General features: G+C 44.2%; 1 pseudogene across 1 annotated transcript in view; it reads right to left on the reverse strand.

Annotated features, from left to right (window-relative positions):
• LOC144093774 (uncharacterized) overlaps nt 1–17,560 on the reverse strand; it is a 40,231-nt pseudogene extending 22,671 nt beyond the window's left edge. The window contains exon 1 of the transcript XR_013306327.1: nt 17,304–17,560. The product of XR_013306327.1 is annotated as an uncharacterized LOC144093774 (transcript). The remainder of the gene's footprint in view (nt 1–17,303) is intronic.
• Between the last annotated feature and the right edge of the window lie 914 nt (nt 17,561–18,474).

Raw genomic sequence — 18,474 nt, forward strand, 5'->3', positions numbered from 1 at the left:
TAACGTGCACTGACTTCGCGCAGCACACGGGCGCCTTAGCCTTTTGCCTCCACAAAAACGCGGCGGCTCCGTTTTTATGGAGGCAAAACGCTAAGGCGCCCGTGTGTTGTGCGATTGTCCGGACCCGTGGAGTATCTGTTATGGGTCCAAGTTGGACTTATGTTAGGAAATGTGGCGGAGAGATTGAAGGATGCTTCACTCCCGCCACCGGTTGGCCCGGTACTGCATTACCTCCGGGATTGGCCTTGTCATTAGCGCGTCTTTACTATCCTGTCTTTCTATCCCATCTTTTAACTCTCCTACTATCTGCACGTGGTAGCGATTGTGGCTCGGCTTGAGCCAGTGAGCAGGCCTGTGTACTTTCCTTTCCTTTCTTCCTGGCAACATCAGGCTGACTGACTGCGATGTCAGTGCAACGCAAATATCCCCAGGTGATCGAAATTATTCCGGATCCCTCCACTACGGCACCTCTTCCTTTCTTCTTTCACTCCCTCCTTTATCCTTTCCCTTGCGGCGCGGTTCAGGTGTCGAACGATATATGAGACAGATACTGCGCCATTTCCTTTCCCCCAAAACCTATTATTATTATTATTATTATTATTATTATTATTATTATTATTATTATTATTATTATTATTATTATTATTATTATTATTATTATTATTATTATTATTATTATTATTATTATCACTTGCCAGTCGAACTGTGAAAAAATCGACAAAGTTCAGCTAAAGTTTTTACGCATATTTCAACATCGGTTTTCTTGCAAAACTTCCAGCTCTCGTCCCAGACGGAGTAGCTCACTGCAGCTTCCTTCTTTAGCTGCCGTCGCGTGAGGGCAGATATAATTTTCTTGTATAAACTTCTTCATGGTCACATTCTATGCCCTCAGCTCCTAGCGCGTATCCTTTTGCGTGTACCGCGAAAGAGCATAAGGGAATTCAGACCATTCCAAGTTTCTGCGCTCCTGCACTCCCTCTCCCCTCTGGACGGAATGCAAAAGTTGTTTAATTCTCTTTGTCCTCACCTAGATATATTCGAAAATTCTCTCCCTTCCTTTATATTGGATGTCCGTGACGTTCCACTTTGAGCACTCTTTTTCTCATACATAACTTCCCCTTTCATGCATTTTGTCTTTACTACACTTGTGCGTTTGCACCGGTATTATATTGTTTTTTTCTCTCCTTAATTGTTCATCACGTGTACTTGTATTCATCAATATTATTTCTTTAATACTGTATACTCACGCCTGATTGTCTGTAACGCGTTCACTAATTACGTTTCTTATTGTGTATGATTGTATTTTAGCTTGTATTTCAGAGGTTTCTTATTCGTTCTTATTAGTATTGGCTTTATTCTTGTTTGTATTTTGCTATATGCTGTACTTGACTGTTATTGGTCGTTCATTCTCTTTGTTTATTGTTTCATTAGTTATTTATATGTCTGTTGCCTGTTCTAGCTGTTTTCATTTACCGCTGTTCTCGCCGTTTTCTTGTTTTCGCTTTTTTGCTTCATGCTTGCTGTCACGCCTAGTTTATGTTTCTTTTTTTTCTATCGCCTTGACTGCTGCATTACATCCCCTGAGTGTCTTCCTTTGTAGTGAAATAAATTTACATTTTGTGCGTGTGAATGGTGTACCAGCACCAAGACCTATGGGTTGTTCCTGGGCACCGAAAAATAAAGATTGATTGATTGATTTCAGCTTCTCCTCTCATACAAAACGCATTGCTCTACGGGCTATGCGTACACCCGGCTTCATCTGCAGGCTTTCGAGAGAGTTTTGAGCCCCACTTCCTTTCTTAAAGCTCTACCTCTCTATATGCTTGCCGCTTTTGGAATATGCGTCTGTTGTTTGGAACGGCACTTGCCAGTCGAACTGTGAAAAAATCGACAGAGTTCAGCTAAAGTTTTTACGCATATTTCAACATCGGTTTTCTTCCAAAACTTCCAGCTCTCGTCCCAGACGGAGTAACTCACTGCAGCTTCCTTCTCTCAGCTGCCGTCGCGTGAGGGCAGATATAATTTTCTTGTATAAACTTCTTCATGGTCACATTCTATGCCCTCAACTCCTAGCGCGTATCCTTTTGCGTGTACCGCGAAAGAGCATAAGGGAATTCAGGCCATTCCAAGTTTCTGTGCTCCTGCACTCCCTCTCCCCTCTGGACAGAATGCAAAAGCTGTTTAATTCTCTTTGTCCCCACCTTGAAATATTCGAAAATTCTCTCCCTTCCTTTATATTGGATGTCAGTGACGTTCCACTTTGAGCACTCTTTTTCTCATGTATAACTCCCCCTTTCATGCATTTTGTCATTACTACACTTGTGCATTTGCACCGGTATTATATTGTTTTTTTTCTCCTTAATTGTTCATCACGTGTACTTGTTTTCATTATTATTATTTCTTTAATACTGTGTACTCACGCCTGATTGTCTGTAACGCGTTCACTAATTGCATTTCTTATTGTGTATGATTGTATTTCTAGCTTGTATTTCAAAGGTTTCTTATTCGTTCATATTAGTATTGGCTTTATTCTTGTTTGTATTTTGCTATATGTTGTACTTGGCTGTTATCGGTCTTTCTTGTGTTCATTCTCTTTGTTTATTGTTTCAATAGTTATTTATATGTCTGTTGCCTGTTCTAGCTGTTTTCATTTACCGCTGCTCTCGCTATTTTCTTGTTTTCACTTTTTTGCTTCATCCTTGCTGTCACGCCTAGTTTATATGTCTTTTTTTCTATCGCCTTGACTGCTGCATTACCTCCCGTGAGTCTCTTCCTTTGTGGAAGACAAATTTACATTTTGTGCGTGTGAATGGTGTACCAGCACCAAGACCTTTGGGTTGTTCCTGGGCACCGAAAAATAAAGATTGATTGATAGATTATTATTATTAATATTATTATTATTATTATTATTATTATTATTATTATTATTATTATTATTATTATTATTATTATTATTATTATTATTATTATTATTATTATTATTATTATTATTATTATCAATTAGGCTGTTGTATGTCTTTATCCCTATGGGTCACTATCAGTTTACTAGTACTGCTATCCTACTACAGCTAACATTTCTGCGGAACACGACATGAAGATTTCCTATTTAGCTATGATATGCAAATGTCCAGTTGAGACCTTAAAGTATTCGAGGTAATTAATGTATAGATAGCGCACACTGGGGCCGTCTCATAAAAATTTTAAGGCTGAATTGCGACATCAGATTCACGCTGCGGAAATAAATACGGTCATTTCTCATTATGTCGGTTAATAACAATTAAATATGGTCAAAGTACGCCCATATTCCTTAAGGTGGTAATAAAAATTAATAGGAAATATGGTGCCCTGCCCGCGCCGCCTATGGCACAACGGGCTTAGCTTCATACATATAATTTAGGGAGGGCGAAAAAAATAAAAATATATTTCCCCTGCTCACACCATCCACCCCACACAAACGTTAAAAAGGGCTAGAAAAGGAAACAAATAATAGTGCCCTGCCTCCCCCGCTGATTGCTCGCAACACAACGCGCTTGTCCATTACATATAGAATAATTGGGATGAAATCGCCCAAGATCACTTTTGCATTTATACAGTATACAGAACCATCAAAAAAAAATGCGGGCACGAGAAATTATCTGAAATCTATTTATGTTTCACACACTTAGGAGTCGGACACCAGAAAAGAAGACGACGACAGAGTCTCGAAACACCTTCTTTATGATGTGCATTTTCGCGAAGCCGTGTAAAGCGGTTACACTCGCCGATTGGACAGCCGATGCCATGAACTTTGAAAACCGGAGAAAGAGAAGCTGTGTAGTGCATACAGGGTACGTCGCTGAAGGAATGTAATTGCCTGGGGGAAGCTACGTGTCAGTTTCGCCTCTAGTTCGTACTTCTTTTTGACACCGGAGATTTGCCTAGATTTGCAGTTCTCTGCACTCATCTCTGCCAGCCTTCACGCGCTCCGCAACGTATCTTACAGCTTGAACACGTCACGCAGCCCCCAACGACAAAAGTTAAAAAAGGAACAAGTACCGCAGGGAGAAAGTACGTGGCAGCACCACTAAACATATCCGGCGTTTGGCGTTGGCCGTAACGCGATTCGTGCGATGGCCACTGAAAATGAATCTGATGCGCTCCTCGTATAATGGCTCAACGGTGCGCAATGACACCTAGAGTGGCATCCGTGACTGTGCCGACTTTAACAAACGTCTCCTCATTGAGAAAGGGGCGCGCCGTACCTACCTCAGATGTTTCGTGCGTGTGCCACACGCCCTGGCAGACATCACGTGTTGCGTCGCCATCGCTCTGAACTGGAAACATCCAGCTCCGCCAACAGCCCCGCTTATACGGCCGATTTGTTATACCGCTAGTTTTTACGACCTCAAAATGTAGCTAAGAACCATAGGCCATTCCACAATCCCCCATTTCCCGCTAACAAGCTGACAAGATCGCATTTCACGGCTGAATAGGCTAACTCTGCCTAAAGCTTTTATTACTGTCATACCATGAAAAGAACAAGCTTTTGCCAAAAATAACAAAACGTCCGCAGTTAAACCACTTGCAGTCGATGAAATGCAGCACAAACTGTAAAAATATATAGAGAGACACGGCGGCACAGTTGTGTAACAGTGTGTACCGATTATCCTGTCTACATCACCTCCACCAGTGTCACGACTCAGAGGAACCCCGAGGAGAGCTGAAGATAAAAACGGTTTACTGGTCAACCAGAAAGAGTCCCTCCGCGTTTCAGCTTCTTCCTCTTCCAGCCTTGCGCTCGTGGATCCAGTCGTCATCTCTGGCGTCTTTTCTCATGTGGCAATACTTATTGTTTACTTATTATCAGTCACATTCTGATACGCATCATTGTTTCGCATTTTTTGTGTGCGCCCGTGTGCGTGTGTGTGCGTGCGTGTGCGTGTGTGTGTGTGCGTGTCTGTAATTCCACTGACAGTAGGCTTATTTCATGTACAGTCGTCAACGCATCTGCATTGAGCGCTCCGGCGGCGCACTCGGTCTTGCATTTTTGACAGTCGCCGCTCCTTGGCGAGTCCTGTATAGTGCTTAAAGGCATAAGGAGTTGAACACGATCCATGTTCAAGTTCAAATCTATTTGCCTTTCCTACAAAGGAGGAGTCGTGAGGTGTACTTTGTACTAATTTGTACTGCGCCATTTCCTTTTATAATAATAATTGGTTTTTGGGGAAAGGAAATGGCGCAGTATCTGTCTCATATATCGGCGGACACCTGAACCGCGCAGTAAGGGAAGGGATAAAGGATGGAGTTAAAGAAGAAAGGAAGAGGTGCCGTAGTGGAGGGCTCCGGAATAATTTCGACCACCTGGGGATATTTAACGTGCACTGACATCGCGCAGCACACGGGCGCCTTAGCGTTTTGCCTCCACAAAAACACGGCGGCTCCGTTTCTATGGAGGCAAAACGCTAAGGCGCCCGTGTGTTGTGCGATTGTCCGGACCCGTGGAGTATCTGTTATGGGTCCAAGTTGGACTTATGTTTGGAAATGTGGCGGAGAGTTTGAAGGATGCTTCACTCCCGCCACCGGTTGGCCCGGTACTGCATTACCTCCGGGATTGGCCTTGTCTTTAGCGCGTCTTTACTATCCTGTCTTTCTATCCCATCTTTTAACTCTCCTACTATCTGCACGTGGTAGCGATTGTGGCTCGGCTTGAGCCAGTGAGCAGGCCTGTGTACTTTCCTTTCCTTTCTTCCTGGCAACATCAGGCTGACTGACTGCGATGTCAGTGCAACGCAAATATCCCCAGGTGATCGAAATTATTCCGGATCCCTCCACTACGGCACCACTTCCTTTCTTCTTTCACTCCCTCCTTTATCCTTTCCCTTGCGGCGCGGTTCAGGTGTCGAACGATATATGAGACAGATACTGCGCCATTTCCTTTCCCCCAAAACCTATTATTATTATTATTATTATTATTATTATTATTATTATTATTATTATTATTATTATTATTATTATTATTATTATTATTATTATTATTATTATCACTTGCCAGTCGAACTGTGAAAAAATCGACAAAGTTCAGCTAAAGTTTTTACGCATATTTCAACATCGGTTTTCTTGCAAAACTTCCAGCTCTCGTCCCAGACGGAGTAGCTCACTGCAGCTTCCTTCTTTAGCTGCCGTCGCGTGAGGGCAGATATAATTTTCTTGTATAAACTTCTTCATGGTCACATTCTATGCCCTCAGCTCCTAGCGCGTATCCTTTTGCGTGTACCGCGAAAGAGCATAAGGGAATTCAGACCATTCCAAGTTTCTGCGCTCCTGCTCTCCCTCTCCCCTCTGGACAGAACGCAAAAGTTGTTTAATTCTCTTTGTCCTCACCTAGATATATTCGAAAATTCTCTCCCTTCCTTTATATTGGATGTCCGTGACGTTCCACTTTGAGCACTCTTTTTCTCATACATAACTTCCCCTTTCATGCATTTTGTCTTTACTACACTTGTGCGTTTGCACCGGTATTATATTGTTTTTTTCTCTCCTTAATTGCTCATCACGTGTACTTGTTTTCATCAATAATATTTCTTTAATACTGTATACTCACGCCTGATTGTCTGTAACGCGTTCACTAATTACGTTTCTTATTGTGTATGATTGTATTTTAGCTTGTATTTCAGAGGTTTCTTATTCGTTCTTATTAGTATTGGCTTTATTCTTGTTTGTATTTTGCTATATGCTGTACTTGACTGTTATTGGTCGTTCATTCTCTTTGTTTATTGTTTCATTAGTTATTTATATGTCTGTTGCCTGTTCTAGCTGTTTTCATTTACCGCTGTTCTCGCTGTTTTCTTGTTTTCGCTTTTTTGCTTCATGCTTGCTGTCACGCCTAGTTTATGTTTCTTTTTTTTCTATCGCCTTGACTGCTGCATTACCTCCCCTGAGTGTCTTCCTTTGTAGTGAAATAAATTTACATTTTGTGCGTGTGAATGGTGTACCAGCACCAAGACCTATGGGTTGTTCCTGGGCACCGAAAAATAAAGATTGATTGATTGATTTCAGCTTCTCCTCTCATACAAAACGCATTGCTCTACGGGCTATGCGTACACTCGGCTTCATCTGCAGGCTTTCGAGAGAGTTTCGAGCCCCACTTCCTTTCTTAAAGCTCTACCTCTCCATATGCTTGCCGCTTTTGGAATATGCGTCTGTTGTTTGGAACGGCACTTGCCAGTCGAACTGTGAAAAAATCGACAGAGTTCAGCTAAAGTTTTTACGCATATTTCAACATCGGTTTTCTTCCAAAACTTCCAGCTCTCGTCCCAGACGGAGTAACTCACTGCAGCTTCCTTCTCTCAGCTGCCGTCGCGTGAGGGCAGATATAATTTTCTTGTATAAACTTCTTCATGGTCACATTCTATGCCCTCAACTCCTAGCGCGTATCCTTTTGCGTGTACCGCGAAAGAGCATAAGGGAATTCAGGCCATTCCAAGTTTCTGTGCTCCTGCACTCCCTCTCCCCTCTGGACAGAATGCAAAAGCTGTTTAATTCTCTTTGTCCCCACCTTGAAATATTCGAAAATTCTCTCCCTTCCTTTATATTGGATGTCAGTGACGTTCCACTTTGAGCACTCTTTTTCTCATGTATAACTCCCCCTTTCATGCATTTTGTCGTTACTACACTTGTGCATTTGCACCGGTATTATATTGTTTTTTTTCTCCTTAATTGTTCATCACGTGTACTTGTTTTCATTAATATTATTTCTTTAATACTGTGTACTCACGCCTGATTGTCTGTAACGCGTTCACTAATTACATTTCTTATTGTGTATGATTGTATTTCTAGCTTGTATTTCAGAGGTTTCTTATTCGTTCATATTAGTATTGGCTTAATTCTTGTTTGTATTTTGCTATATGTTGTACTTGGCTGTTATCGGTCTTTCTTGTGTTCATTCTCTTTGTTTATTGTTTCAATAGTTATTTATATGTCTGTTGCCTGTTCTAGCTGTTTTCATTTACCGCTGCTCTCGCTGTTTTCTTGTTTTCACTTTTTTGCTTCATCCTTGCTGTCACGCCTAGTTTATATGTCTTTTTTTCTATCGCCTTGACTGCTGCATTACCTCCCGTGAGTCTCTTCCTTTGTGGAAGACAAATTTACATTTTGTGCGTGTGAATGGTGTACCAGCACCAAGACCTTTGGGTTGTTCCTGGGCACCGAAAAATAAAGATTGATTGATTGATTGATTGATTGTTTGATTATTATTATTATTATTATTATTATTATTATTATTATTATTATTATTATTATTATTATTATTATTATTATTATTATTATTATTATTATTATGTTCTCGCTGTTTTCTTGTTTTCACTTTTTTGCTTCATGCTTGCTGTCACGCCTAGTTTATATGTCTTTTTTTCTATCGCCTTGACTGCTGCATTACCTCCCGTGAGTCTCTTCCTTTGTGGAAGACAAATTTACATTTTGTGCGTGTGAATGGTGTACCAGCACCAAGACCTTTGGGTTGTTCCTGGGCACCGAAAAATAAAGATTGATTGATTGATTGATTGATTGATTTATTATTATTATTATTATTATTATTATTATTATTATTATTATTATTATTATTATTATTATTATTATTATTATTATTATTATTATTATTATTATTATTATTATTATTATTATCAATTAGGCTGTTGTATGTCTTTATCCCTATGGGTCACTATCAGTTTACTAGTACTGCTATCCTACTACAGCTAACATTTCTGTGGAACACGACATGAAGATTTCCTATTTAGCTATGATATGCAAATGTCCAGTTGAGACCTTAAAGTATTCGAGGTAATTAATGTATAGATAGCGCACACTGGGGCCGTCTCATAAAAATTTTAAGGCTGAATTGCGACATCAGATTCACGCTGCGGAAATAAATATGGTCATTTCTCCTTATGTCGGTTAATAACAATTAAATATGGTCAAAGTACGCCCATATTCCTTAAGGTGGTAATAAAAATTAATATGAAATATGGTGCCCTGCCCGCACCGCCTATGGCACAACGGGCTTAGCTTACACGTAATTTAGAGAAGTACATGTAATTTAGAGAAGGCGAAAAAAATAAAAATAAATTTCCCCTGCACACACCATCCACCCCACACAAACGTTAAAAAGGGCTAGAAAAGGAAACAAATAATAGTGCCGTGCCTCCCCCGCTGATTGCTCGCACCACAACGCGCTTGTCCATTACATATAGAATAATTGGGATGAAATCGCCCAAGTTCACTTTTGTGTTTATACATTATACAGAACCACCAAAAAAAATGCGGGCACGAGAGATTATCTGAAATCTATTTATGTTTCACACACTTAGGAGTCGGACACCAAAAAAAAAAAGACGACGACAGAGTCTCGAAACACCTTCTTTATGATGTGCATTTTCGCTAAGCCGTGTAAAGCGGTCGCACTCGCCGATCGGACAGCCGATGCCATGAAGTTTGAAAACCCGAGAAATAGAAGCTGTGTAGTACGTCGCTGATGGAATGTCATTGCCTGTGGGGAAGCTACGTGTCAGTTTCGCCTCTAGTTCGTACTTCTTTTTGACACCGGAGATTTGCCTAGATTTGCAGTTCTCTGCACTCATCTCTGCCAGCCTTCACGCGCTCCGCAACGTATCTTACAGCTTGAACACGTCACGCAGCCCCCAACGACAGAAGTTAAAAAAGGAACACGCACCGCAGGGAGAAAGTAGGTGGCAGCACCACTAAACAATTCCGGCGTTTGGCGTTGGCCGTAACGCGATTCGTGCGATGGCCGCTGAAAATGAATCTGATGCGCTCCTCTTATAATGGCTCAACGGTGCGCAATGACGCCAAGAGTGGCATGCGTGACCATGCCGACTTTAACAAACGTCTCCTCATTGAGAAATGGGCACGCCGTACCTACCTCAGATTTTTCTTGCGTGTGCCACACACCCTGGCAGACATCACGTGTTGCGTCGCAATCGCTCTGAACTGGAAACACCCAGCGCCGCCAACAGGCCCGCTTATACGGCCGATTTGTTATGCCGCTAGTTTTTACGACCTCAAAATGTAGCTAAGAACCATAGACCATTCCACTATCCCCCATTTCCCGCTAACAAGCTGACGAGAGCGCATTTCACGGCTGAATAGGCTAACACTGCCTAAAGCTTTTATTACTGTCATACCATGTAAAGAACAACCTTTTGCCAAAAATAACAAAACGTCCGCAGTTAAACCGCTTGCAGTCGATGAAATGCAGCACAAAATGAAAAAATATATAGAGAGACATGACGGCACAGTTGTGTAACAGTGTGTACCGATTATCCTGTCTACATCACCTCCACCAGTGTCACGACTCAGAGGAACCCCGAGGAGAGCTGAAGATAAAAACGGTTTACTGGTCAACCAGAGAGTCCCTCCGCGTTTCAGATTCTTCCTCTTCCAGCCTTGCGCTCGTGGATCCAGTCGTCATCTCTGGCATCTTCTCGCATGCGGCAATACTTATTGTTTACTTATTATCAGTCACATTCTAATACGGAGCATTGTTTCGCATTCTTTGTGCGCGCCCGTGTGTGTGTGCGTGTGCGCGTGTGTGTAATTCCACTGACAGTAGGCTTATTTCATGTACAGTCGTCCACACATCTGCATCGAGCGCTCCGGTGGCGCACTCGGTTTTGCATTTTATTGCGAAAGTAATACTGCTCTTGGTTTCCGCTTTTGGCCGTCGTCCCGTAGAATACACCATTGACCTTTAGCATGACCTATTTGTGGCGTCATACCAGCTGTGGAAAAGCGGGGCTTCAACTCGGCTCGTCGCGATCGTCCCATCGAATCCTCCTTGCTGCAGCTGCGCGCCGCTGCCGCGAGGGGCGCTCGCTGTACGTGGCGTCATGCCAGCTGTGAAAAAGCGCCCCCCCCCCCCCCCCCCCCACCAACTCGGCTCGTCGCGATCGTCCCAGCGAATCCTCCACGCGCCGCTGCCGGAGGGAGGCGCTCGCTCTACGTGACGTCATTCCAGCTGTGGAAAAGCGGCCCCACAACTCGGCTGGTCGCAGTCGTCACAGCGAATCCTCCACGGTATGTCGGATGATGTGTATAAGGTGAAGCTGCAACGATGTGCTGCAGCTAAGAAGCGGCGGCGTGCGGAAGAAACGGATGAAGAGCGGGAACAACGTTTAGCTAAACGGCGTGCATATTGTAGTCGTTATGGGGAGCGCGAAAGAGACGCAACAGCGACAGAACGAAGCGAGCAAGAGACAACGTGCTCAAGAGACGCCAGAAGAACGCGCCGCAAGACTCGAGAAGCGTCGTAACGCAGATGCGGCTAGAAGAAGTGACACCTCCCGTAGTGACTCTTCAACTGCGGAAGAGACCGCTTTGAATCCTCGAAAGCGTCGGAATGAGACGCTGCGTAGACGACCTGCCGAGCAAACGAAGCTTTCGCATTTCGACCATTGACCCGCCGCGGTGGCTCAGTGGTTAGGGCGCTCGACTACTGATCCGGAGTTCCCGGGTTCGAACCCGACCGCGGCGGCTGCGTTTTTATGGAGGAAAAACGCTAAGGCGCCCGTGTGCTGTGCGATGTCAGTGCACGTTAAAGATTCCCAGGTGGTCGAAATTATTCCGGAGCCCTCCACTACGGCACCTATTCTTCCTTTCTTTCACTCCCTCCTTTATCCCTTCCCTTACGGCGCGGTTCAGGTGTCCAAAGATATATGAGACAGATACTGCGCCATTTCCTTTCCCCAAAAACCAATTATTATTATTATTACGTTAAAGATCCCCAGGTGGTCGCAATTATTACGGAGCCTTCCACTACGGCACCTCTTCCTTTCTTTAACTCCCTCCTTTATCCCTTCCTTTACTGCGCGGTTCAGGTGTCCGCCGATATATGAGACAGATACTGCGCCATTTCCTTTCCCCAAAATCCAGTTATTATTATTATTATTATTATTATTATTATTATTATTATTATTATTATTATTATTATTATTATTATTATTATTATTATTATTATTATTATTATTATATTCCCCAACATGGCGCCCAGTAAGGACGCATGTGTGCTGTGCTCCCGTCCGTTTTTTGGTAAGCAGCAGTTTTTTCGTTGTGCCGACTGCAACAAACGTGTACACGCGAAGTGTGTCACTTGGAGTGACGACGAGCTGCAGCTTTTGAAGTCCGGCTCGCGACCATTCATGTGCAATCTGTGTTTGTCGTCTTGCGGCGGTGCTAAGCCTAGCGACGGTGGCGAGTCAGCGGCTGCATTCCTTTCTTCCACGGCCCACCAGCCCCATCACCCGACCGACCCGACCGGTTCCCTCGCTTCCTCCCCGACGGGCGAACCTGACGGTGCGCTTGCCTCGCTTCGGGCTCTCCTCCTCGACGCACTTGAGGGAATCTCGTATCTGAGCGACGAGGTCGCCCAGCTGCGGGAGGAGAATGAGCGCCTACGTGGTGACAACTCGCGGGCGCTCGCTCTCCAGGCCGAGGTCGTTGCCTCTCTGCGGGATGATGTTCGCAGCCTACGCGAGGAGCTTGTGAGGCGCCCTGCTTCATCGCAGCGTGATCCGCCTTTCGTCGAGCCCCTGTCCGCGAGCAGTCCTTCCCGTATGTTCCAGCCATCCAAGAGCTACTCTGCTGCCCTTCACTGTGGGATGGCACCTGTTGATTTGGCCACCTGCCCGACATCTGTATCTGTCCCCCCACTTGTAGTTAATTCGCCTGAGGCGCAGAAGAAGCACCGAAGCCCAGCCATCACTGGCTCGTCGAGCTCATCCAGTCTGAACGTTGCCAGACCTCAGAAGCGCCCGAAGGCTATTTTTGTATCCAAGCTGTGCCCTGAGACAACGTCGGCTGATCTGACGAACCATCTGAAGTGTGTGAACGTCACCCCCCTAACCTGCCGGCAGTTGAAAACGAAATATGACTCCTACTCGTCCTTCTACCTCACAGTCAGCGCGGAATTTTATGATCAGCTTGTTGACCCTTCGATGTGGCCTACGGGCTGCATCTTCAAGGCTTTTCGTGGAAAGCTCCTGGATGGTATGTTGCATCCTTCCGAGCTGACGGTTGATCGCAGTCAACCCTAACTTGGATATATATTATCAAAATGCCCGAGGTCTTCGGACTAAGGGACCTGTATTTTTTTCTAATGCTTTAGCCTCTTGTTACTCTACTGTTGTAATTACTGAGACCTGGCTGTCTAGCGAAGTTAACTCAGGTGACTTCTTTCCTAATAACTATTCTGTTTTTCGAAGTGACCGCCCTGAATCAGCTTCTAAACAAAAGGGAGGGGGAGTGCTCATTGCTATTGACAGTTCCGTGCAGTGCGTTCGGCGTTCCGACCTGGAAACCATCGAAGAATCTGTCTGGTTAGAGCTCACTTTAACTCGACATCAAAAACTCTTATTGGCAGCTTTCTATATTTCCCCTAATTTGCCTCCTCCTGCCTACGATGATGTACTACATTCTATTGAATATGTTATCACTTCTCATAGCAAGCACAAACTGCTCATTTTAGGGGATTTTAATACTCCAGGTATTAACTGGAATACCTTTACATATTCACACAACAATCATTATGTAGTTAGTAAGTGCAACCGGCTTCTAGATTTCACAGCTTTTAACACCTTGCAGCAACACAATTTAATTGAAAACTGTTGTGGTAATGTTCTTGACATTTGTTTATCTAATTTTGAAAATGTTCGAGTCTCGTCATCTGACATCTCACTTACTCGCTGTGACAAATTTCATCCTCCAATTCTAATAACGGCTTCGGTTTCTGTCCCACCTTCTGCTAATTCAAATCGTGCGGGGAATTCATTCCCCCCGTTTCGCTTACGCACTTGGCGACTATGTTGGTCTCTTCGGTTTTTTCTCTTCTGTCGACTGGTCCGTTTTAAACGAAATCAGCGATGTTGACGAACAAGTCAGCCGCTTCACTGAAATAGTTCTCAATGGTATGCGCCAGTACATACCTCTGCATACTCCTGCTCGCAGCAAGTTTCCGTTCTGGTTTTCCAAGGAACTTAGAACAGCGCTGAAACTTAAGGAGCGGGCCCACCATAAAGCGAAATGCCCTGGGCTGGATACATGGGCGGATGAATTTCGCCGCTTGCGTTCCCTTTGCAAACGCCTGTACAAGCGGGATCATGAGTCCTATCTTGAATATTTAGAGAATAGTGCCTCTAATCGTCCTACAGAATTCTGGCGATACGTTCGCAAGCGTTCGAATAAATCTGATAGTCATATTCACTTAGTTGACTCTTATGGGAATGAAATTCGGAATGTCGCTGACGGCTTTGCTCAACACTTTTCCTCCGTGTACAAATCTCCACGTTGCGATTCTGTATGCCTTCCAGCTGGCGCACCTAATTCCGTTCTTCTCGACGAGAAGTTAGTGAGTGAGAGTCTTAAGTGTTTGAAACCATCTTTGTCCCCTGGACCTGATGGCATTCCAGCCGCCATAATAAAAGCCTTCAATAGTACCTTCGTCCCAGTTTTAACCACGATATTTAATAACTGTTTGAAAAATTCGGCCTTTCCCCGCGTGTGGAAAACGGCGCGTGTTTTCCCTGTCTTCAAATCGGGAAACAAATCTGATGTTTCGAACTACCGCCCCATTTCTCTTCTTTGTGCAACCTCTAAGCTTTTTGAATTAGCTTTGCACAAGGTACTTTCCTTCCACCTCAAAAATGTAATCATTCATAATCAGCATGGTTTCATAAAAGGTCGTTCTACTACAACTAACCTTGTGACTTTTATGACGTATACATCAGCTGAAGTCCTTCAGAGGAGTCAGGTAGACTCTGTGTACTGTGATTTGAGCAAAGCTTTCGACGTTGTTACTCACTCATTACTTCTTCAAAAGCTTCTGCTGTTTGAGATCGACGTTTCAATTGTAGCCCTCCTACGCAACTATCTTCTTGATCGGTCCTGCTTTGTCAGTGTAAATGGACAGACCTCATTTGTTTACACTCCAACCAGCGGAGTTCCTCAGGGCTCGGTATTAGGCCCGCTTCTGTTCTCTGTTTTTATCAATGACGTTTCCTCCGTGGTCAAAAACTCCTCATTTCTCCTTTATGCGGACGATATAAAAATGTTCAAGGCAATACATACTCTTCACGATTGCTTGTCATTGCAATCTGACATATCCGCCTTCTCTGATTGGTGCTTGAAGAATGGGCTCACTCTCAATTCATCTAAAACCAAGGTTGTCTCATTTACGCGTAAAACGCACAGTCTTCTCTACTCTTATTCTGTGAATGGTAGGCCGCTGCCCAGGGTTGATGAAATTAATGACCTCGGCGTACTTTTCGACCGTAGCCTCAGCTTCTCCTCTCATACAAAACGCATTGCTCTACGGGCTATGCGTACACTCGGCTTCATCTGCAGGCTTTCGAGAGAGTTTCGATCCCCACTTCCTTTCTTAAAGCTCTACCTCTCCATATGCTTGCCGCTTTTGGAATATGCGTCTGTTGTTTGGAACGGCACTTGCCAGTCGAACTGTGAAAAAATCGACAGAGTTCAGCTAAAGTTTTTACGCATATTTCAACATCGGTTTTCTTGCAAAACTTCCAGCTCTCGTCCCAGACGGAGTAACTCACTGCAGCTTCCTTCTCTTAGCTGCCGTCGCGTGAGGGCAGATATAATTTTCTTGTATAAACTTCTTCATGGTCACATTCTATGCCCTCAGCTCCTAGCGCGTATCCTTTTGCGTGTACCGCGAAAGAGCATAAGGGAATTCAGACCATTCCAAGTTTCTGCGCTCCTGCACTCCCTCTCCCCTCTGGACAGAATGCAAAAGTTGTTTAATTCTCTTTGTCCTCACCTAGATATATTCGAAAATTCTCTCCCTTCCTTTATATTGGATGTCCGTGACGTTCCACTTTGAGCACTCTTTTTCTAATACATAACTTCCCCTTTCATGCATTTTGTCTTTACTACACTTGTGCGTTTGCACCGGCATTATATTGTTTTTTCTCTCCTTAATTGTTCATCACGTGTACTTGTTGTCAGTAATATTATTTCTTTAATACTGTATACTCACGCCTGATTGTCTGTAACGCGTTCACTAATTACGTTTCTTATTGTGTATGATTGTATTTCTAGTTTGTATTTCAGAGGTTTCATATTCGTTCATATTAGTATTGGCTTTATTCTTGTTTGTATTTTGCTATATGCTGTACTTGGCTGTTATCGGTCGTTCATTCTCTTTGTTTATTGTTTCATTAGTTATTTATATGTCTGTTGCCTGTTCTAGCTGTTTTCATTTACCGCTGTTTTCGCTTTTTTGCTTCATGCTTGCTGTCACGCCTAGTTTATGTCTTTTTTTTTCTATCGCCTTGACTGCTGCATTACTTCCCCTGAGTGTCTTCCTTTGTAGTGAAATACATTTACATTTTGTGCGTGTGAATGGTGTACCAGCACCAAGACCTTTGGGTTGTTCCTGGGCACCGAAAAATAAAGATTGATTGATTGATTGATTGATTATTATTATTATTATTCATTTGTACGAGGCGAAAAGTCGCCAAAATAAATGTTTCTGTATGCAACCAATAATAATAATAATAATTGGTTTTTGGGGAAAGAAAAATGGCGCAGTATCTGTATGCAACCAACAATCACTGAATTTACCATGCTTTTCCTCTTAATTAGGCATCTTGCGCCAGCCACTTAGACATCACAGCCTAGCGTACGATTGCGCACTTAACATTGCTCTCAGTGACATCACAATTCATAAAGATTAGCGCATACTTTATCGTTGGATGTTGTGAGTACAGCCTTCCGGATTTATAATAATATCGCGCGGCATTCAGCTGCCTCATAACGGGGAAATTGTGCCGAATGTTCACGCGAGCACACGAAGTATTATTATCCAGTGCGATCGTTCACAAGGCGTTAACATGACGCTCGTATATCGAGAGTTGCGCGATATTATTAAAAATCCGGAAGGCTGTACACGGCTTTCTCCACACAATTTGCCGATTGCACCCACACGAGAGCAGCCTCATAAAGATAATGCTTTATGTAAGCAGCTTCGTGAATGTAACATGAGTGTAACACGAATATAAAACGGAAAGCTAAACGAATTCGCCGTAGTCACAAATAAAAACGAGAAAATGAGTCACATGAACAGCCCGCCCGAACGAACCAAGTTCATCGGCCTAAGGCTTTACTACTCTGATTACGTGAATTCTGCTTTTATCCAAAGTTACCACGATCTATTTTGTGCACTTTCACCTGACGTTCGTGACTCGGCGCCCAGACGGCCCTCAATGCGGTCGCATTGTAAGCGAGAGCATACTTACAAGCGATAGCATAGCGCCGGCTCGATTCCGTCTCGTGTGCGTCGTCTCCAGAATTCTGCGCTGAAAATGACCGTGGCTGCCGACTGTCGCTTCCCTATATACGTTAAGCGCGACCACCCAAAATAGCGGGCAAACTCGCCGGAGCACGCCAGCAGGAAAAGTCGCCCAGTCTCACAAGCAGACGCGCTCCGGGACGCGGAGACACTTGCGGTCGGAGCGCGCGACATCCGCTAGGATACGCCTGTAATCCTGGCACCACAGCACGAAATACGGGCGACCGCGCCGACCGCTGTGCGCGCTCGGATATGGGCTAATCACCAGGAAAAGAAAAAGAAAACGCCGCTGCTGAACCCCTACGGAACGCATTTGGGCCGCTTGGCGCCAGACAGCTCCCGCGTGTTTCCGCCCGTAGTTGCAAATGCATTCTGCCCCAGGCTACGTCCAGTATAGATTCACGGGCAACGCGCGCACCCGATAAGGAGGCAGGCTATACGGCTGTTCTTCGCAGATGGCGCCGCCCGATTAGCCAGCCAGCCGGCCAGCTAGTCCTTGGTTGCCTGGCCACGGCTTTGTAGAGCGCCCAGTGCTATGTATACATCGTGCACACGCGATGGCACAATGGTCGTAGCACTTTTTTTTTTCCCCCGGTGCGCAACTGAGATTGGCGCCGGTTTATTTACGCGGCATTCGCGGCACTCTTGTAACACTTGCAGGTCTCCGATGAGTCATAGCCGATAGGCAGTATATATAACCGGTACGCTCCTGGTTCTGGCGCGACGCATGCCTTTTATAGACTTTTCCAGCGTTTTCACTTTGCACAGAATCGGGTAGTGCAGGAACTTAAGCAACAGTTTTGGTTATTTTTTTTTCCCCTCAAGATCCGACGACAATGTTTTCGCACGTACGCTTTTAGCCACGGAAAATGTTCGGTTAAGGCCGGAGCTTCCTTTCGCTGTTGCGCCATCAGGCGATGCAGGACGTGTCTCACGTAAGCATTCCGGATGCAGGAATTGGCTTTACCTTTATTAATTATGTCGACAGATTTAGCTCGTGCTAAATAATGTGCAGCTTTTGCATTGGGTGCCCGCAGTGTACGTGCGTACGTGATCATCGGAAAAATCAGAAGTCGCTAATTAACGATAGTTAGCGTGCTCATGTAGAACGACCTGAC

This window comes from Amblyomma americanum, chromosome 1 (assembly GCF_052857255.1).
Source record: "Amblyomma americanum isolate KBUSLIRL-KWMA chromosome 1, ASM5285725v1, whole genome shotgun sequence".
In the NCBI taxonomy this organism is placed as follows: domain Eukaryota; kingdom Metazoa; phylum Arthropoda; class Arachnida; order Ixodida; family Ixodidae; genus Amblyomma; species Amblyomma americanum.